Source organism: Bombus flavifrons, chromosome 5 (genome assembly GCF_040668555.2).
Source record: "Bombus flavifrons isolate JBK064 chromosome 5, iyBomFlav1_principal, whole genome shotgun sequence".
In the NCBI taxonomy this organism is placed as follows: Eukaryota; Metazoa; Arthropoda; class Insecta; order Hymenoptera; family Apidae; genus Bombus; species Bombus flavifrons.
Window position 1 is genome coordinate 8,416,864 of NC_138446.1, and position 22,103 is coordinate 8,438,966.

Sequence of the window (22,103 nt, forward strand, 5' to 3'; positions counted from 1 at the left end):
ACTTCTGGCTCGCATCGGCGATTTTCAATCAGCCAGGATTTTTGAAAACACGCGATGCAGAAGTGCCGACCTCGTTCATCTTAGATTGCCAAATCGAAAAATGACAACAGCTAGAACAACAATAGCCGTGCGGTATGAATGTCCTGTTTCGAATCAAATACGCGATACGTTTCTCGATGTGCCACAGAATTTTTACGATTACGTAGTTTGCGTATATTACGAGAATAAAAAATGTTGGAAATCGCTACTTTACGACCATACGATTCGCAAATCCGAAATTCGCAAAAGGAGGTAGAAAATGGGTCGAACTAGAAGTATTCGGTTGAAATTAGCGACGTGCCGGAATTTCGAGATACAATTTGTCTTTTGTATAATATACGTCGTAATTAGCAAGTCGTTCACTATCTGCTGCTCGTTTATAGCGTAGTTAATTATGGAAATTTTCGGAATTATAGCTGTGGGAATTACTGGAGGTTTTTTAATTTCTGTTTGTTTTAATACCGGCAAGATCGTTGCAGGAGAAGATGGAAACATTTTTCTACAGTTGGATGATTCTTCGTTAGCAATATGTATTATGTAGTTAAATACATAGACGCTGGATAAATAATTATAGTTAGAATAGCACAATGAAGATAAACGTTTCTGTCGTAATAAAAGTCACCGCTATATTTCTCAAAAATATCTGCATCTCTTTAATAATCATTGCAAGAACAAACGTCTCAAGTTCCTAATTTTCGCAAACTTATTAATTCCAATGTTATCTACGAGAAAAAATCTGTCGATTCAAAACGAACAAAAATTTTTGTCCTATTCAAATACCTAATATAAGCGATAATTTGTAACGATTATTACAAATTCTTTCTTACATAAACTAAGAAACGTTCTGATTCGAAGTTAAAGTTAAGTGTTAGCAAAAGAGAAGACAAATGTTTCTTTATGCTTTTCCCGTTTGATCTTCAATTATTAATCTATCTGATATCGGGAACTTCCAGATTCGAAATTAAACACTATCAGAAAATGAGGAAAGAGATTATCCCTGTCTAATAGACATTTTTACCATAAGTTGACTTGAAATTATCGATCTATCTAACATGAAAATTAAGGTCATCGCAAACCTCACAGCAATCAATTCTAATCCTTATGATTTCGCTACCAATTGCGCTTTTCCATGAAAACCAATTTTCAATATCGCTTTATAATATTTTCAAAATCGCTTTATAATATGATTGTATAAAAAAACAAATATTTGTTCCACTGCATGAATCGTGTCTACCATCGTGCACTTGAAAGATCTCGATCGCCGGATTTTCCCCAGTGTATCCAGTTTCCGGCAGAAGTGTGAAACACCGTGTCGTGTCGTTTAAACGTGCGTCGAGCAAACATGATTAAATTGATGGTTCAGCGATCGTGCGCCAAGATGGACGAGTTGATTTCGATTGAACTGGAAATCGTGTTGCCGTTTTAGCGACGTGAAAGCATTCGAACAAGCTGTATTCATCGAGACTGGACGCGTCGTTCAAGGAGATCACACAACGTCGACAGGATTCTTTTCCGGAAATGATCGCTTCCTCGGAGCAGTACCAGGTTAGTATTTTAATTAAGTTTAATTGAATTGTATTATTATTTGGCAATCGTTTTAGTAAGTTTTCAGTGTTACTTATTATGTATTTAGTTAATTCTCAATATTTATTGGATTTTTGTCGATTTCAATAAATAGCAACTGTGGAATATTTGTTGCTTCGGAATATACGAAAATTATACTGAAAATTGGCAGCCGATTATCATGATGTTAACGAGAAGGGCTACAGATAACATAAATTGTCAAGGACAAATATTTATGCAATCATACGAATTAATCGTCTCTACAGAGAATATTTCCACGAAGGACAATACACGTACGCTAGAAAATAAACTAAACAGTATGAATCACTTTTGCGTAGAAAAATATCCTCTATAAAATAATAAACTATTCTAAATAATACGATAAACCTAGCTAACTTAAATAAATCAACTTAAATAACAGTCAATTCCATCTTCTTCGAGTAGAACATATTATCCCACATTATTTCTACGTTAAAACACTAGAACATTAAAAAGCTAGTGTAATAAATAAAATACAATTAAAGTAATAACTAGCTAAAACGTAAATGAAATAAATATAAATATAAATAAATAAACGTAAATTCCCTCAAAACTTAATGATGTCTTTCTCCCAATACAATTTCAGACATTGCAAATTTATACTCTTCGATAAACGTGACAATTTACGATTTATCGTTAATTTAAGTTTAATCTTGAGAAGTGGACCGATTCTCGATAAAAATAGAAAGTAGACGCTGCATGTACAGTGTACTTCCAAACTAAACGATTAAATTGTACCGTCTCGAAGGCAATATTGGATGGACGAAGGTTTAAAATCGTCTCGCTGAGCAATTATAGAATAAAAATATTGAACGAAGGAAATGTTATGATAGAGGGAGAGAGGTGGATGATATTTATTTGGTCTGTTTGCTCTCCACTTGCACGTTATTCGATATTATTGAAGTCGATGGATGTAGCTCGTATCGGTAATAACGAGACATATAACCTTTGACTTTTTGATTGATGAGAGGTTCTTTGAGATGGAAAATTGCTGTAAATTAGTTTGTTACTTTGTTCTAGGTATTAGCCCTTGGCAAAGGACTTGTTAATATTTTCCATTTCTTTTTAACCTTTCTACGACGATATTAGAATATTTTCAGTTTTAATTTACTTCTACTCTACATGTAACAAGAGTCTTTTCTTAGAAATTTTCTCACGAGAGAAATCTTTTCCTTGTAGCGTCTGAACGATTTTTAAACTATCCAATGTTTTATTTTAAAAGGCTCTTAATTATTCCAAGCGAAATATCCTATCATTATAAATAGTGCAGGTAGCGGCCTAAGCAAGCGTAGTATAGGGTCCAATAAGTATAAATAAAGTCCCAGCTAATAACGTTGCGTTATCAATAATGCTTTCACGAGGAACAAACCTAAACGTTCAAGACTGAATGAAAAAATTTCAATACTTAAAACGACAACGTTTATATTACATACACGATGGAGGTGAAATTTCATTTATTTCACGTTGCAAGTGTAACCATTGCATCGTGTTAAGTGGATCGCCAATGAGTCAATATGTAACACACGCGTATTAGATCCGTTAAATACATTTAACTGCACATTAATTGTGCATTAACGAACGATATTATGCCATAGATACTCTTTAATATCGTACTCAACAAAAGTACCTGCGTTTTCACAAAAGAATCTTTTCTATGACTCACTTATGGTTCACAAACATCGAGCAAAGTGAAACTTGTCAGAGTTTCTCAATGAACATAACAAGTAGCTTTCCACATGCTCAAAGCTATTGATGTATACTTTTATTGAAATTTACTATGAATATCAAATATTTCAAGTAATCGAGCAAAGTGAAACTTGTCAGAGTTTCTCAATGAACATAACAAGTAGCTTTCCACATACTCATAGTTATTGATGTATACTTTTATTAAAATTTACTATAAACATCAAATATCTCAAGCAAGGACAAAATAAAATAAAATATTTAAGGATAAGAAATTTTAAAGTTAAAGGTGAAGTATAAAGAAAATTGCTATATACGAAATATTGAAAAAAACGCATGGGTGTCCCATGCATCGCGAATGACCCATAAGCCACAATAAACGTCGACAGAGTAAATTAATTTTGTCAGATGGGGCGCGCGACTTTTCGAAGGGAAGAAACCCACGGGGTAAAAGGGACAAAATTTCCCAGAGGGTGGCAGGGGAGGGAGAAAAAGAGCACGGAGGCTCGCCGGATATTAAAGCACGTGTACCTTTTACGTCTTCGTGTTGTATAGCGGTTCGCTGTTGTAATACGAAGACTTAAAAGTGCTCGTGGCTTTAATATTGGCTTTGTTTCCGATTTCTGCCTCGCTATCTTTCGCGAAATCCTTTCGCCCGAGCGTATTCCAACGAGCAGAAAAAAATACATAAAAAATAGATAATAAAAGAGAGCAGAAAAGCTTCGATCGTTATTGCAAAAATAAAAGAGACAGGAGAAGACAGAAGGAAATATCGATTGATATGGAGCGAACCGTGAACGTATTTCGATACAAAGATCGATACAATCGTGTCCCTCGTTTGCTCGTCAATTTTTCTTCTTTTTCGCACTGTTTTCTTTCGTTTATTTGATGTACTTTTAACAAAAATAGGATCTTAATTTCCAGTGACACGGAACAAGCAGTATCATCGCGTTGATATTCAATTGATAGCGTGTATTTTAATTAAACATTGACAAACGATTCACGAGTTGCAGATTGATCCGTGTGATTCGTTTATCGATTTCAATTTTTGTTTTCTAGCGTTTGTTTGTTTGATACGCATTTGATATTGTTATTATTCGCGGTGTTTCACATTCGCTTGCACGTAGTTTAATTGGATTAGAGAAGATATTCTGAGAAGCAACGCACCTCGTTTGTTTTGAGGTGATTCGTTATCATAACAAGATCTTCGATGATGGATTGATAACGATACTTCGGTGACCTGTTATCGGTGTCGTTTATCGAATCGATCGATTGGATTATCGTCCTTCTTTTTTCGACGGTGAATTTTCGTTTGGGAAAAACAAATATCGCTAAAAATGTTTCCGCGAATTCAAACAGATGGAAAACAACGGGATGTAACTGTTACGACGAAACGATGCACAAAATATTGCGTATGATAAACTGGCCAAAATGGTATTAACGAAAAGGTACGAGAAATAAGAAAATAGCAACAAGAGTGTCATGATTTTATAATTACACTTTTTTATAAGCAACCAAGGTTACGTGTCAAATGGTAAACAACAGAAAATCGTAAACCTGCATAAAACCATAAAACTACAGAAACGTCACGGATTATCTTGCAAATGAAACAGAAATTTTCAAATTACGAAGCACAGGGTTGGCTAGAAAAATTTAACAAACAGCGAGCAGATACGCGCAACACCTTTTCCTCGAGTTTCAAACCTTCGCTTTACATTAATTGTTCTATCTTAAATCCGGCGATAGGTTCAAACTTATTCTAAACAAATGACAATCGTCATTAGTAGAAAACCGCGAAACAAACGCTTACATGGAAACTCGACAACAGGTAGCAGGTTTTTTTAAATTTTAATTCTTCACAATCTTTTGGATTCGTTATTTCTCAGTTTAAATCTTCCAATAGATTTCCGATGAACGTCATTAAGTAAAATTATAAAGCAAGTCAAACCTGGACAAAAATCGCAGAAATTTCATAGTGTACATGATAGAAATGTTCAAATCCTTTAGAATTACAAGCGGCCAGTTCCAAAATTTAAGAAAACACCCGACAAACTAACATAGAACAGAACCTGCTTTCCCCCGAGTTTCCATCCTTTGCATTACGTTAATTACCCCACCTTGAATCTGCTGCTAAATTTGAAACAAATCACAATCGTAATTAGTAGAAAATCGCAAAACGAACATTTAAATGGAAACACGACATTAAGAGATGCATTACGACATTAACAGACAAAATTTTCTTTTCTTTTTTTCTTTTTAATGTGATCCTTTAAAATTTTCTGCAGCTGCAAAATCTGACAAACACTCGACGGCAAAACAGAACCGTTTCTACTCGAGTTTCAATCCTTCGCTTTGCGTTAATTACATCGCCTTTTTGGCGATAGTGTCGGGACAAACGTGATTAACAGAAAATCGCAAAGCAAACATTTATTGTAAATGCGAGCAGAACAGGCCGGAAACTCGACAATAGATCATCCCAGCGAAGCAGAAACTTTTTCCAAGCGATGGTTCCCACCGATAAAACAATAGACCGCGTGTGGCCGGGGTCATTAGCGAAACTGGGTTGCGTGGATTCGTGTGGTGTTGCGTGCCTCGAGCACTACTCGCTCTCGCGTCCATTCTTCCCTCTTTATTTTTTCCCACTCTATGCACTTTCTACTCACCCTTTTCCCCTCGCTTCGACGATTCCGCAAGCCCAGCCGCACCCTATTCCACCCCTGGCGTTTCGTAGGTACGAAAAGTTGGCACAGTGTCTCTAGTGCACCTTGACACCACTCGCCCCTTGTAGCAGCCGCTGGGATTTGCCAGCCAGGAAATTAGATTTCCTAATTTTTACGCCACACTCAAGCACGGTGGTGGTTTTGTTAGGAAATTTCGGAGGAACTGGCTGTGTTCTATAAACAGGACATTTTTGAATATATATACAGGGTGGTTGGTAACTGGTGGTACAAGTGGAAAGGGGGTGATTCTACGCGAAAAAAGAAGTCGAAAATATAGAATAAAAAAATTTTTTTTTTAATTTTTCCATCGAGATAACGATCTACGGTGAGATCCGTTATAACGAGACGTGATAAAGCGCACGCGTACCGAGCGAACATTCAAAGTGGATTTTCTCGAAAACAAAGCCTCAAACGAAAAATTTTTATTCTATATTTTCGACTTCTTTTTTCGCGTAGAATCACCTCCTTTCCGCTTGTACCACCAGTTACCAACCACGCTGTATATATCTTAATATCTTTAATCTCTAATATTCTACTTTTATATGATTTAATATTATACTTATTTATGAATATTCTTTTTTTTTTTGAAAAATTTGTTTATTGATTTATTGGTTTTTCCTTGACTCACAAAGGACGCTCAATGAATCAACTAATGTACTAATAATAATAATAAATCAAGTATAGGGTTGGCAACTAAGTGATTGCGGGTTTTATCATTAGGTGGCATTGACAAAATCCGCTATCACTTAGTTGCCAAATAATATCGTTCTTCTGGCCTTTTCTATGAATCGAGGAATATTTCTCTGGCGCTTCGACGCTCAATAAGTTCGTTTTATGTAATTTTAATGGTAAAATTTCATCAGGAAATTTTCGTGAAACAGACGATATTCTGCGAATAGCAGTGTATATCTTATTCGGTCTCTTTATTCACTCGGAGAATTGTTAAAGATTTTTCTTTTATACTCTTAAACTCGTAAGACTCGATGAATTAGATTTTCGAATAATAGTCGACATTTCACCTGGGTTTTTCTAAGAATTTTTGGCGAATCTCTTTGCGTTCTATATATAGCATACATTTTCACATCTTGTTTATTCTCTTAAGGTTTCTAACACTCGATGAATTACTTAGTTTCGTGCAGTAGCAATTTTGGGATAATAGTATTCCGTATTTAATATAAATCTTTATTTATACTCCGTTTGTTAGTAAGACAAACCGAAGGAATTTTATTTTCCCCTTCGTGATATTCGCCTTTTGGTTTTTAAAGCGTGTCTTTAACAAAGAAAATTGAAGCAACTAGTTGGAGGAGTTGGTCGGCCTTGCGAGAAGACGCGGAGTTTCATTGTTGTAGACTTTGACGAGCATGGTACGGCGGTCGCGATAAAATTTTGATAAACAAACTGCGTTCCTTTGTGTATTTTATTCTTCCTGTTTTAACCTAGTTTTTACCGACTCTCTAGAGTACGATAATCAAGACAGCTCGATAAAAGAGTTAAGCTACTTTCATGCGTAAACGACTCTTCTAATTGTTTCAAAGGCATCTGTTTCTTTGAATAAGCGAAGTATGATTCAGTTGTTTTCCTATTTAATAAAGATGTTCCTTTACTTACGTCAACTTTTAAACGTTATTGTGGTTCTATAAATTTCTTAACGCTGATAGGTCAGAGTAGTTGATTGATTTTCACGATGTAATTCGCGAGGAAAGAGAATCTTCACTTTGAGAAAATACATTTTTTAACCGCTGCAATGACATAGGAGGAAAAGATATCGCGTTTCCTTTTTCGTTATCAAAGGGACTAGAGTCTCTTAGGAAACTTTTATTGCATGAATCTTTTATCGCTTGAAACGCTGACAGATTTAAAATTGAAAGCAACAGAGTTTTATTCTATTTCGTTTCTCGGTGTTTCTATATTAAAGCTTTCTATATTAAAAGATTTTTAATTTATACAAATATAAATATATACAGGGTGGTTGGTAACTGGTGGTACAAGCGGAAAGGGGGTGATTCTACGCGAAAAAAGAAGTCGAAAATATAGAATAAAAAATTTTTTTTTTTTTTTAATTTTTCCATCGAGACAACGATCTACAGTGAGATCCGTTATAACGAGACGCGATAAAGTGCACGCGTACCGAGCGAAAATTCAAAGTCGATTTTCTCGAAAACAAAGCCTCAAACGAAAAATTTTTATTCTATATTTTCGACTTCTTTTTTCGCGTAGAATCACCCCATTTTCGCTTGTACCACCAGTTACCAACCACCCTGTATATTTTTAATATTTGTATATAAAATATGGACAGATCTATTACACATGAAATATTTATATGTACAACTCCTCACGAGTCAAAATTCGTCGTTCAGACTTTCACACTTGTTTCGAAGACCACGTGTTGGATCGATACGTTCCATTCGATTAACACGAACATAAACATATTAATGTCTGTCTGCATAATTCGGTAATAACGGTTGTCGTTAATACGTCGTAATTGGAGCTTAATGATGCGTTGTTGTCGATAAGATCATGTCGACAACATTCCACATTACGTGCTACAAAATAGAATTACTACAGCAATAAATATGTAAATCACTAGAAATCATACAATATTTGTGAAATTTCTAAAATTTATTCCCCTACAGTTCAAATAAAGTCGTCGCTTAGATACGTCACCAGTTTGACAAAATTTATTAGCAAAAATTCAAAGCTCATAGGACATAAAGAAATTGACTAAGTTGTGTGATACCTTATCACCTCGAACGATGATACTATTAAATTCCATCAACTAATTGAGTTTTAAGTAATAAAGTGTTAAAATCTCCGAGAGACACAATATATAGTGACTCACAAAGGTATTCAAAAACTTTTATAGTTAGCAACTCTTTATGTTGTACAAAACGCTTGAAATTTCATTAACACTGTAACGAGGCACCGCTATCGCGATTATGTTGGTAAAATTTCCAACGAATTTGAAAATGTATATACGCAAATTACAAGATATTTATTGGATGCATAAGCTTTGCACGCAAAGTTGCACGCAAAAATCACCAAAATATTTGAACAGTCAATTGTTCGCTATATTAATAAGCCACGACATACAGTGAGATTAGTTTTAGCACTAATATTTATTGATACTTTAACATTTTAATACTTTATTTACTAATATTTATTTTAAGTCTAAGTTATCATATAAGTCATCATAAGTATAAGTTATGTCTAAGTCTAATTATGTGTTTGCAATAGGAGTCTTGCAACTTCTAAATACATTTTCTGATTGGTTGCAAATTTTATTATTATAACTACGATAATTGTGCCTCATTGCTATCGAAATATTAAGAAGTTCTGTGTAATTCACGTGGTACGTTTATAAAAAAATGTCTATGGTGAGTGTTGAATATTTTCAGCAACAACGAATACGTAAAGCATCTGATTGGTGAATATTTATTTTGCTGATAAACCTTGATATCACGTCGTACGCTTCAAATTCGTCTTGTTTGGCGCTTTTATAAAACTTATTAGACGATACGAAGATACGCCGGAAATATCCTGTCGAGGCTGGCTTCCGCATGTCAGGAGACTGTCGTTGAAACTCGTCACCGGTTTTCCTTCGCGCCATTGGGGAGTTTTCCAAATTCGTTCCACTTTCTAAAGATATTTCTGAAACACGACACGATGGATGTGTTCCTCGAACGCATTAAGGATATTAAATATCGAATATTCTACGAGTGCTGGAGAAGAAAAAAAAGAAACAGAAAGGAAAGAAGGAAACACGTATTTCGCCCTATTTTCAAGTTTACAGCGCATCTTCTATTCCCCGCGGTGCGTTTTCTTCTTTATTTCGTTGCGGTTGACGTTACACGTTAAAAATGCCTCCAAAGTAATACGTATATTAACACTAGAACTACCGATAGTTAACACGAAGCTTTCTACCAAAAGCAGTCAAAATAAATGGTTTTTAAAAAATACGTAATAATAGAATATTTTTATATTTATTGATTTATTACTTTCTTACAGAAGAAATTTAATGTTATGTAGTACATTTTTGGTATTATTAATCCATCTGAGACCATGGCCCCTAAACGAGGGTTGACACATTTATAAAATTGTAGAACCAGTCATTTTGACTGCTGTGGTATTTCTAATGTTAACATTTAGCGATCTAGCGATCGATTCGGAATTTTCCTGATAACTGATATCATCATATCGAATGATAAGCAGTAAAAATTTGAAAAACGTATGGGAAGTTGTACGAAACCAGGAAACTGGTTAAATTGAGGTTCGACAAACAGATTGCAGGACCCTTTTACATTTTGACAAGTACCAGTCGTTGTGACTGGTATTGGTACAAGTAACCTTGATACAAAATTATTTTCAGTTTGAATACATAAAAAAGAAAATAAAATTCATTATATTATTCTCTTAGTTATCGTTGCGAAAGTCATTACATCATTGCGGAAAAAATATAACATGAAGTAAGAATTTGAAAATAAAATTGTAGAACCGATCAATTTGACTGGTTTGGTTTTTTCGCGTAAAATCACCCCCTTTTCGCTTGTACCACCAGTTATCAACCACCCTGTATAAAGTACACAATATCTCCATTATCACAGAGTAGCAATTTTCGTATCAAAAGTTTCTACGATTTTAAACGAAAAATTCTCGAAATTCCAATGTAATGATCGAATATATACCCACGATGATTCCAAGCTTCCCGCCAAACGTATACTTTCATCGCCGGTTATTTCAAATCATTTGTCTCGCAGCCTCTAAATTACGCAGGGCCGGTGCAAAGCAGGTTCAGCACGTTCGCCGGAACCCGGCCCCGCGGTCTACGAAAATTACCCAATTAAAAAACAGGGATTTTGATTAACTTCGTACAGAATGCTGATACCATTGACAGATGCAAGACATTTTTTTAGTAGCGATGATTCAGTTAGAAGGAGTGACAAGAATAATCAAAGTTCAGTGTAACTCCATAAAATCCTCATATCCTGGAAACTACTTTAGATCAAAAATCCAAGCGCTTTCGGAGAAATGTACTTTTTAGAGAAATTAAACTACATCAATAGTTTTTTTTTCAAAAGTCATACATGATTACACATTTTTTACTTTCATTGAATTTTTTGCCCCTTGAAAGCGAATTATGGATGCGAAAAAATATTACTTGGGTTTGTTTAAAAAAACTGCTTAGAAAAAATACATAATATGTAACAGCATTTGTAAATAAATAATTCCTCGTTGTAAAATTTAAGTGTAGAATTTGAATGTGTATTCAGGCACCGCAAAAGCTCACGCCGGCCCTGAAATTACCTTCAATTTTACGAATGATCAACAACGAATCGTTGCTCGGATTTCGCCAACTGATTGACAATGACAGGCAACGATCGAGAAAGATTCCTTGGATCACGTAACACCACGTGTGACACACGTATATCAACGAGAAGCTTCACGGTGAAGGGTAATCTTTCCGCTGCACTGCCTCGTTTATCGGCTGGATTACGGCGTATTTATTCGAGGCGCGAAGGAAGACGACTTTCTCGATAGCTTCTCTCTCTCGATATTTTCATCGGCCAGGGAAACTTACTACCCCCTTTCAATTTCCCTCCGTATTCCTCGAGCATCCGCTCGCTGCATCAGGAATTTCGATAATTCACTCCCTCGTTTGTGAAATATATACACGCCCTTCTCTACGATTCTCCACTTTTCCTTTTCTTTCATTCTGCTGCAGCATCTCCTCTCTTGCATCTCATTTGTTTAGATTTATTTGCGTTCTCTGATAATTTAGCGAGATGGATGATCGCATATTTCAAATATTTTAGTAACGGCGGAGAAATTTTACGATTAAATCGGTGATAATTGATATCCTTTTTTTTTTTTTTTTTAATTAGAATTCTACACACGATATGCTATGTATAGTACCGAAAAAAAGCAAGTTTGAAACTGATACTTGCGTGGATCAGCATACGTGGAGTTTGTATTAAACGTTTCTTCTGTACCTGACAATTGTCTGTTAAAGGACAATTATATCACAATTATATTGTACGATTGTTTCTCTTGTCAGTCATAATTCAGTTTTGTACAATTACAGCGTTATTTCCTCCCGTTTCTCCTCTTGAAACTTTCTTTTGCTCGTTACCGTAGATATGAAGGTACGTAATTGAAATTGTTTCGTTGCACGATGCATTATAATCATTCCATTGTGAAACTTTAACTCTCTCATTGATCGACTCTTTTATCGACTCTTTAATAAGACTTTGCCTAAGAAATAAGAAGTAAAAACATTCGAAGTAAAAGAGAAGCTAATTTTAATCGATAAGAAGAAAAAAGATAATCGTAAAGTTCGAAAAATAAATAAAATATTCCTGATACGATCTATCAATTGACGATGAACATAAACAACGATATAAAGTAAATTGTAATTTTTACAAGAGAAAGGGTTAATATTAGAATGATTCGCGAGCATCCACATTCGTTGGGCAAACAAAGCAACCGCTGGAAACAATGGAACGAGGTGACGACGTTATAATGGGAAAAGTCCAATCGATCTTCGAACACTCCGTTTCTCCTCGTTCCCGATTATTTCCAGCTACCTCTTTATTTCGCCTCGATTGCAGTGCAAACGATCCGTTCTGTTTTCGCAGGAACTTCGCGATTGTCCTTTGTTCATCCGTTCGAATGGTTTGCAGTATGAATAAAGTCCCGTTTACATTAGGCAACTTTTGGTCCGACGACTAAGTAGATCGGCCTTAACTCGTTCAATTAAAAGGTTTGCGCTACCACATCGTTGTTCGACATTTTGTTGTTTAATCATGGATTAGTGCAGTTAATTGCGTTAACACTACAACTACCGATAGTTAAGCAATTTGCATCATGGCCCTACTTAAAAGGACTGGTCCCTATCACAGCGCGCGGTCGGTCGTAGGTACAATAAATGACGTCCGAATTCTTCATGGAGTTTATCGAAAATTTACTGTTCAAAACGATTGATAGACAATGTTACTTCGCAAACATCGCATTTTACATTCTTGATAACAGAGGAAAAAGAAAAAATTATTTATTTAAAAAAAAAACAAGAAATAAGGAATTAAATCATATTATTTCTCGTGGAAATCTTTAAAATGGTCAATACAATAAACTGATATAGGCGAGATGCTGACAAACGGATCAAACGTGATCTCTCACGTCTGAAGAATACTTAGCGACTGAAATAAAAAGCAGTCGCAGCGCGCGTAATAATCCGCGCTTGGTGATAGAAGACAGTCGTCCGATTGCGTAATAATTCGCGCTTGGTGATAGAAGACAGTCGCAGAGCGCAGATTAATCCGCGCTTGGATGCAAATCGGTTAACACGAAGCTATTTCTACTAAACCAATCAAAATGACTGGTCTTTAAAAGAATACGTAATAATAGAATATTTTTATATTTATTGATTTATTATTTTCTTACAGAAGCAATTCCATGTTATGTAGTACATTTTTGGTATTATTAATCCATCTGGGACCATGATCCTTAAACGAGGGTTGACACATTTATAAAATTCTAGAACTTATAGAATTTATAGAATTGTAGAAGTTGTGCAAAACGAGGAAACTGGTTAATTGGGGTTCGATAAACAGATTACAGCACCCTTTTACAATTTGACAAGTATCAGTGGTTTTGACTGCTGTTGGTATAAGTAGCCTTGATACAAAATTATTTTCAGTTTGAATACATAAAAAAGAAAATAAAATTCATTATATGATTCTTTTAGTTATCGTTGCGAAAGTCATTGCATCATTGCGGAAAAAAGATATAACATGACGTAGGAATCTTAAAATAAAATTGTAAAACCAGTCAATTTGAGTTGTGTGGTAGCTCTAGTGTTAAATTTCGTATGGAGCGAATTCTTTCTTTCATAGTTGCAACTGTTAACACTTTGACTGCTCCGCCGAAATCACATGTTTCGCTCAGGACACAACGCGAGTATTTTTATTATTCAAAGCATATAATGGCAAAATAATAGTAAATTGATTATGTGAGACAACATTCTTCCCTAATGAACCGTTTATCTTATTGGAGGTCACGGGTGATCACCGTAGCGCCTTGGTAACAGCCGATAGCGACATATTATAACAAGGCTTCGTTTATTTCAACAAACCATTCGCATTCGTTATTTCGTCGTAAGCAAAACGTGCAGAATATATTGTTGAAACGTGTAGAAGATATTAGTAAACAGCATTTGCTCATTCTATATATAATAGTAAGGTATGTTCACACTTCTAACTTCAATCATATGATTATAAAGCAGCATTTACGATTATTTTCTAAGCTGTGTTTATAATAGTATTCGTAGATTACCCCTCAAAGATATAGATGCAAACACAGTGCACCGTTAGATGCAAGATTTGTTCTCATTCTTCTTTTATTGATGTTCTAATAAAAATGTTTAATTGTTCAATAGGACACTTTTTATTTCAAAGTATCTTCTAGTTATCGGTTATATTCAAAATGCCCTAACTGTCAATTTTCATTCAATTTTTACAATTGTAAGAAGTTAAAGCGCTCCGGTCACCAATTGTCCAACGTGGTAGTCAAAGTGTTAATTCGTGAAAATCGAATTTCTACGCTATCTTTTCAATCGCTGTTTGCTTCTTATCGTTACTTTAGGATTATTCGTTAGATTATTTATATTTCAAAAAATTATTCACACGGATTGCTTGCAATGTTCCATGAACATTCATGTAACCGATACACGTGTATCTAGAAATTTATTGATCTTCGTCTATTGTTTGATATAATTTTGGATATCCTGGTAGTCTTGTTGTCGCTGCTAATTCTGTCAACTAATTTTCTAACGTTTGCACGATTAACTACAAGATCAACAACAGAAACGATCACATTGCACGACCAAAGATAGACGAACGAGCTACTTCTGCTTGAACGATCAGAAATAGTTTCGAGTTGTTCGACGCTGTGTTCACACGCGTGACTTTGGATAACTTAAGGTCTAGCACAACTAAGGAAATTGAGAAAATTATAAAACTTTGGGAATATGTGCAGCATATAATATGTAGTATAACGTAATTTTTCTTTTTGTCGAAATTCACTTTAAGGGGGATAAGATCGATTCTTGAAAATTCGGATATTTTTCGATTTTGTTTCAACTGGGAAACTGCAAGAGATAGGAAAAATCTTTCAACGCAAATATTACCTCTTTTAATTAGGGTTGTCGCTTGGTAAAATATGTATCGTTGGTTTGTAGAATCGGAACGAAGTTAGAAATAAACATATGGTTTTTTCTAGTTGATTTTTTCACGACGTAAAATGTGGGTGAAAAAATTGGTGGTTTAAAGAAATATGAAACAGTATCATATTTGTTTTTAATACAAACACAAGCTTTGTTATATTACTGAATTGTTTTCATCGAAAATCGAGGATCTTCCGGATCCCACGCGAACAAATGAATTGCGTCCGACCGAAAGTTACCTAAAATAAACGGAAGTTAAAGGAGACACGTGTTTTACCAACGAACGAGTCTGCGTTCTGTTGAAATGGCGATTGAAACGCGTTGTCTATGAGCGTCGATTTTAGCACTTTACCCGTCGAGCACTTTTCATGTTTGTCTTTCTTTTTGCCATTTTTATTTTCATGGATAAATAAATATTAATCCACTAAAAGCCAACGGTGCGCTAACAAGTTAACTGTCACGAATTTTATATATTTTGCCCTGGAAGCTGCAACAGCTTGAAATATATTGCACCGTAACATTTATTCTTTGCTAAATACTATACTGCATTTACGTATTCTTTTTCACAATGTTACGTAAATCATTCACATTGCTGAAAATTTCTTAGTCCATAAATTTTATCTTATCTTATTATTATTAATCATCTGAAAAAGAATGTTGTAACACGTTCTACACATTAGTAGCACGATATTCCATTTTCGAATTTCTCAGATCTTCGCAAGATTTTCAAATCCGTTATCGTGCGACAATATTGCGTCAAAGAAAGGCTAATCCGTAATTAAATGTTGGAAGCGTAGGAGAGTGTATTTCTGTGTTTCTACGCTATCAATCTCACTACGATTGTGTAAACTTTCGAATAGAACGTCCTACTTGTTGTTAGAACTTCGCTTGCACTCTGGATCACCAAGTCTTTCGAACTTTTCCAATTACAACACCTTCTAAATTCTAAGCCAACATTCGAGATTCAAAGCTAATCAACGCTTCAACGTTGTATGCATTTCGCGCAATAGCACAACCGTATTGCACCGTAGTTGAATAGCATTTTGCAAAGCTGGAAGTTAGAAATAGAAATCAGAAATTACGAAAAATATTTTGACAATATTCCACGTAAAGAACGTATGTGCAAAGTTTTAGAACCTGCAAACACAATCTGAAGTTGTTAAAATTATTCCACATAATATGAAAATTATTCGTTACTGCATAAGTATCGGATTGGCAAATAAGTGATTGCGGAATCACTTAGTAACCGCAATCACTTAGTTGCCAACCCGATATAACAATACACTGAGTGTATCATCGCGTATTATTGATCTGATCATTTTTTGAAAAATATTTGTTGCGTCCATGTATGCTGTACACAACGATAGTAATATGGAAATAAAAGCTATCAGCATAGCTTACTAAAAATATTTATGTTGTCTCTTCATTTAATTCTATCACTCTCGATTGCAAAGAACTGATGATTTTTAAACCGGTGACTGATTTAGAACGAGCATAGTGTAAAAGGACAGAGAAAAGAAGAAGGAGAAGATAAAAGTTTGCAGTATGAAAGAAATTAGAAATAAGCGAAATAGTAAAAATCGTAAAATGGTTGGAAGCGGACGAATATGAAAGGGAAGATAAATTGATACAGAGAGTATAGAGTGGAAAAATGGTGCTTTTATCTTTGATATTGTATAAAAAGTGACGAATGTCGAACAATCGGTGAATTCGACTGGTTTATTTGATATTTTTTCGAAATGGTATTTGGCTTCTGTTTTCGATTTGACGTGCAGTGAAAGGTAATTGCTTTGGGGGCTAGCAACAAGTGTAGAACGAGAACTTACCTATGAGAATTTAGCACAGAAATTATTTTATTCGCAAAATTTAAGCAAGATAATATGTACAGACGAAATAATATTTTCTCTACTATATAATCTACCAATTTATTCCTCATAAATGAAAAATCCACATTTTTAATTCTAAGAGCTACAATAAAACTGTAGCTTAATATTACATAGATTTCTCAATATGAAAAATACAATTACAAGAATGAAAAATTCCTATATATATATGTAATATTTTAAAAATACTAAAAAGTTTCAGAGTCCTGACATACAATTTCTAAATAAAACACATAGATAAAAATACCGGCATACGATAGATTTCGGATAAAAATTCAGAAAATCTGCAAAATTGTTCAATTAATACTAGGTTTCTAAGCAATAGTCATCTAATAAAAATGATTTCGCTGTTCCATTTTTCCATTCCACGTTTCATTTACTCTAGCAGTGAGACGCGAAGTCCTGCTCGTGGAAACTGACTTGCAACGTCGTTCATCTCACGGTTAAGTCTCTCTCCCTTTTAAGAAACTAGGCGAGGTGAATTGCAAATACCTTCATTATTCCGCGTTTTCTTTTATTCATCGAGGACAGCTAATTTTTCCAAGAGAGTCGTTCGTCCTGTGAATCGATCGAAGCATTCGCTTTTTCAACGCTCGACAATCCACAAAGGATGCACTCGATCTCCCGTTACGTATTATTATTAAATTAACCATTTATCATATTCGAAATATTCCACTGTTCACGGTTAATAGATTCGCGATAGATAAAGAAACAAGAATGTTAATGGAATCTGAAGAATTTCGTGAATTTTATTGGATTAATAGAAAAGTAATGATTCTGTGTTAAATGGTACATTTAATCGATCATATGATATCTGCTTCTTCTGATTGTATCATCGCTTTCGAAATCTTCTTCGTACAAGCTTCGTAAAAAGAAGCTGGTTTCCATTTTAAAAGCATTGTACGTATGTTGTCCGATTTTAATTGATTTATTAACCCTTCAACTCTTGTAAAAATATTATTTTCTTAACATTAACTTTACCAGGCCTTGTCAAAATTTAATTAAAAATTCTACATTCGTTGTTATTTATTTTGTTCGTCTAGCTTCATGTAAATCTTCATATTAAGAAAAATTGAGAAATTGATTAATCGGATAATATAAGAATGTACATGAAGTTAGACGAACAAAAGAAATAACAACGAGTGTACAATTTTAATCAAAATTTCGAAGCCGGTCACTTGACCGGGCCTGGTAAGGTTAGTGTTAAGAATAGTTATTTAAAAAACGCATCAGAACAGATGTAAAAAATTACGAAGAAAATTCTCCTCATCTTCAATTCTTTCATAAGGGTATCCCTTATCTAAGACACGTCAGGATAAAGGTAAAAAATTACACAGAAAACTTGTTGCCTCTTCAACCCTCTCAGAAACTTATTTCTTACTTAAAACACACGAGCATTTGAAAAAAGTTATAAACAAAATCTTCCACTCCCTTAATTCTCTCATAAGGTTGTTTCTTGTCTAAAATAAGTCAGAGTAAACGTAAAAAATATAAAGAAATCCTGTAGAATACTCTATCAACTCGTGGAAAAAATGATTTCTTATTCAAAACACGTCACGACGGTGGTGTTGTTAAAAAATTAACTACGTTGTACACAAGTTCGCGCGAGCACGTGCGCGGAAAGAAGACGAGGAAACGTGTCACATCGCGGCTATTTTCTTGGCTCGACGACCTTTAACGGCGGCAACAAGCGACGTCTTGAGGGCTTGTCGGCTGTTTAAAAGTCACGAAGGCTAGCCAGCATCCCCCGTGTGGCTTTGCTTCGCGTGTTTACCCTATACGAGAATCGTTATACGCGAACAACGTGTGTTCTTTACACTCTTGATAGCCTCCGAACAACTATTTTCTTTCGCTTTGTACTTCAGAATGAGTCGAGTGAAAGAAGCGTGCGCTTGAAACCTGCATAAGATTTGAGAAATATTCCGATACGAAGAGTGAATCGTTAAATATAGAGATGAAAGTTGAAGGGATGAAAACGGGATAGTTTCTTATTTTATTTTTTACTTTTGTCGAAATATACACTCCTCGTCAAAAAGATAACCCAGGTGTGTTATCTTTAATTTCTCAAAGTTTTGCAAAGTTTTTCGCCCGTAACGTATAATATCAAAACACTATGAGCTCAGGATATGCGGTTCGTTGAAAATAATTAAGAATCTTATGAGGTTTAGTGTGTAATAAAAGAAATTGTTTTATTTTAAGAACGAAATGATAACACATGTACAAAAAGAAAATAATAATCAACACAAATTGTAACTGACAATAACTACTTATCAAACATATATACTTATTTAATAACGGGTATATCCCCCTTTTTATTTTCTATTACTTCTATTGTACGATTTGCTATCGATTTATATAGTTTCTGGATATAATTTTGACTTAACGTATCCCTTTCGCGTACGATTGCATTTTTTAATTCTTGTACGTGTTGATACTGCTTTCCATTCGCCTATACCCCGTGAAGAAATTCTACCCAGCAATTTTCAATAATATTAAGGTCCGGAGAGTGTGCAGACTACAGATGCATTATCTTGTTGAAAGATTTGATCAGTTCCAGAAATGCGTTCTGCATGATTATTTACTTGTTCCTTGATTAAATTTATGTATCGGACACTATTCATTCTCCCATTGATGAACTTGATACTCGTCTTGCCGAAATAACCGATGCCGGCCCAAACCATCACACTGCCTCCTCTCACTTGTCGTCGAATTGCTGATATTGTCTCTTTTCTTATGTCATGAAAATAATATTGGAACCCATCAGGACCATGCAACTGAATCTTTTTCGTCTGAAAATAGTACCCTTCTCCATTTCTTTTTCGAATGCATTCTTTCTTTTGCAAAGCGTAAACGTTCTGCTTTGTGTTTTGTTGTTAACGAAGGTTCCTTTTTCAATTCTAGCTTCTTGATATTTTTGCAGGATAGTAGAACTCGACGAACACTTGAAACACTGGCACTAGCACTAGATTTTTCAATTATTTGCTTCATTGTTAACTGCGAGTTGGAAGGTACACGCAAAATTGCTCGCTTATCACGATCGGATAACGATGACGGTCAAGCAGTACGTTTCTTTTCGCCATAATCTTCAACATTTTTTAAGAAATTGTGTATTACTCTACGACTTCATCTTATTACTTTCGATATTTTTGCTACTGATAACTGTTGCTGTTTTAGTTCAAGAATTTGCTTTCTCTCAGACTCGTTTAATTTTTTCCGCGTCCCATACTTACAAATTTATATAATATTGTACTGTAATCTTTACTTGTTGATAGATCATGAACTACTGAGCAATTTATAAACATATTAACAGAGTGTGTTATCATTTCGACCTTAGTATGGAATAGTTTTTCTTTGTTACACACTAAACCTCATAATATTTTTCATTATTTTCAACGAACCGCATACGCTGAGCTCATAATGATTTGATATTATACGTTACAGACGAAAAACTTTACATGCGTCATAGAGAAATTAAAGATAACACACCTGGGTTAACTTTTTGACGAAGAGTGTATATATATATATTTACACCGTTAAATATTTTATGTTTCCTTGAGAAAATTATAGAAATATTGGTTGGAAATTTTGTTTCTTAGTTAAGCTAAAGAAGACCACTTTCCTCAATTTCTACGTTTGATTGAAAGAAGAGATTGTGGACAATTTTTTATTGAGAAATATATATATTTACGTATATCCTGTTGAATATGTATGTGATATATTTTGTACAAATTTTGTGGAATTTCTCTTAGTATTAAGTTAAAGAAGGGTAGTTTTTCTAATTTTCATATTTGGTGAATAATAAAATTCTGAAGAGATTGTGAATAGAAAATGATTTTGTAGCGTTAAAGAACGGTAATTATTTTATTCGCGTCCGAAGAGGAAGATGAAATGGACAAATTTCCTGAAATCCGACAATTTGTTCCAGTGGAACATATATTTACAAAGTTAGGTAAACAATATGAGAAACATATGCCGCATAATAGTGAGAAATTCCTAGTTCCGGTGCAACCGATCCTTTGGTGGCTTTTCATTGTAATAGAGGCAATTCGCCTGGCGGCATGCGATCAAAGGCAAATTCTAATTCGCAAATTACAGGCGCCTAAAGGTATTCGTTTTAAAGCAGCTCAAGGAATTAATCCGTTAAACCGACGGAACGGGGCTAACGAAATTAGACGGAATTAATTTAACGACTTACGCTTCTCCTTCGGTTAGTCGCCAAAGTAAATCGATATTCGCGAATTTTACCTCCACTTTCTCAACCTCAAACGGACCATTCTCTTTTGTTTCTATTGTGTCATACTAAATCGATGAAACAGCAACGTCGGTTTTTGATCGTAAGAAGAAAACCAGTTTTATACAGACTTCTGCACTTCTGTTTGTAAATATTGCAACTCTTATAGAAACTGAAATAAACCTGAAAAATCATTAGACTTAAAATAGACTTATCTTTATAAATATCAATTAATATTTATGAAAACATTATGATTCTCTTTACGGCTTAAAGCGTAAGCCGTGAAGAATTCATATTTTCTATGTTATAATATGCATTCCAGTAAATGATAAAGTTGATCTCTTCTCTCGTTTATATCTGTTTTTTTCTCATTCACTGTGCTTGCACCGAATTTTTTCGCATTCGTACTATTGGATTTTTTACTATGCTTATTATTCTCTAGTTCCCTACAATCCTCTAGTATCCTGCAAATGATTCCACGAGTCATATTTAAATCTCTGTAGATTTCATTGAATTCGTCGATTCTGTCAATCGGGTTCAGATGAAAAAAATCGTATGCCTCAACTTTTCTATCCGAACACTTCCGTGAACTGATATATATAGATAATCTAAGAAGACGAATAAATTATCCAATCGATATTTAAGAAAATTATCACTTCATTCATAACAGTTAGACATAGCTAATTTTAATTGGGCGAAATTGATTCGATTGTAATTAAATTACATTG

General features: G+C 34.5%; 1 protein-coding gene and 1 long non-coding RNA gene across 6 annotated transcripts in view; one reads left to right on the forward strand and one right to left on the reverse strand.

Moving 5' to 3' along the window:
• LOC138179749 (monocarboxylate transporter 10) overlaps positions 1-22,103 on the forward strand; it is a 327,517-nt gene that overhangs the window by 4,658 nt on the left and 300,756 nt on the right. Inside the window, exon 2 of one of the 4 annotated variants that reach the window (XM_069112849.1) lies at positions 1,291-1,584. The gene's annotated coding sequence lies outside the window, so the exon portion shown is untranslated. Of the gene's footprint in view, positions 1-886; positions 1,585-22,103 lie in introns of those variants that run through there. The other 3 variants (XM_069112848.1, XM_069112847.1, XM_069112851.1) reach the window with 3 other exon arrangements.
• The window catches only part of LOC138179758 (uncharacterized), a 48,772-nt gene continuing 37,250 nt past the window's right edge, over positions 10,582-22,103 (reverse strand). Inside the window, exons 3-7 of one of the 2 annotated variants that reach the window (XR_011173113.1) lie at positions 21,340-21,547; positions 17,637-17,874; positions 15,937-16,312; positions 15,539-15,853; positions 10,582-12,293 (exon numbers count right to left, since the gene is read on the reverse strand). This is a non-coding gene — a long non-coding RNA (uncharacterized LOC138179758). The remainder of the gene's footprint in view (positions 12,294-15,538; positions 15,854-15,936; positions 16,313-17,636; positions 17,875-21,339; positions 21,548-22,103) is intronic. The other variant, XR_011173114.1, reaches the window with a different exon arrangement.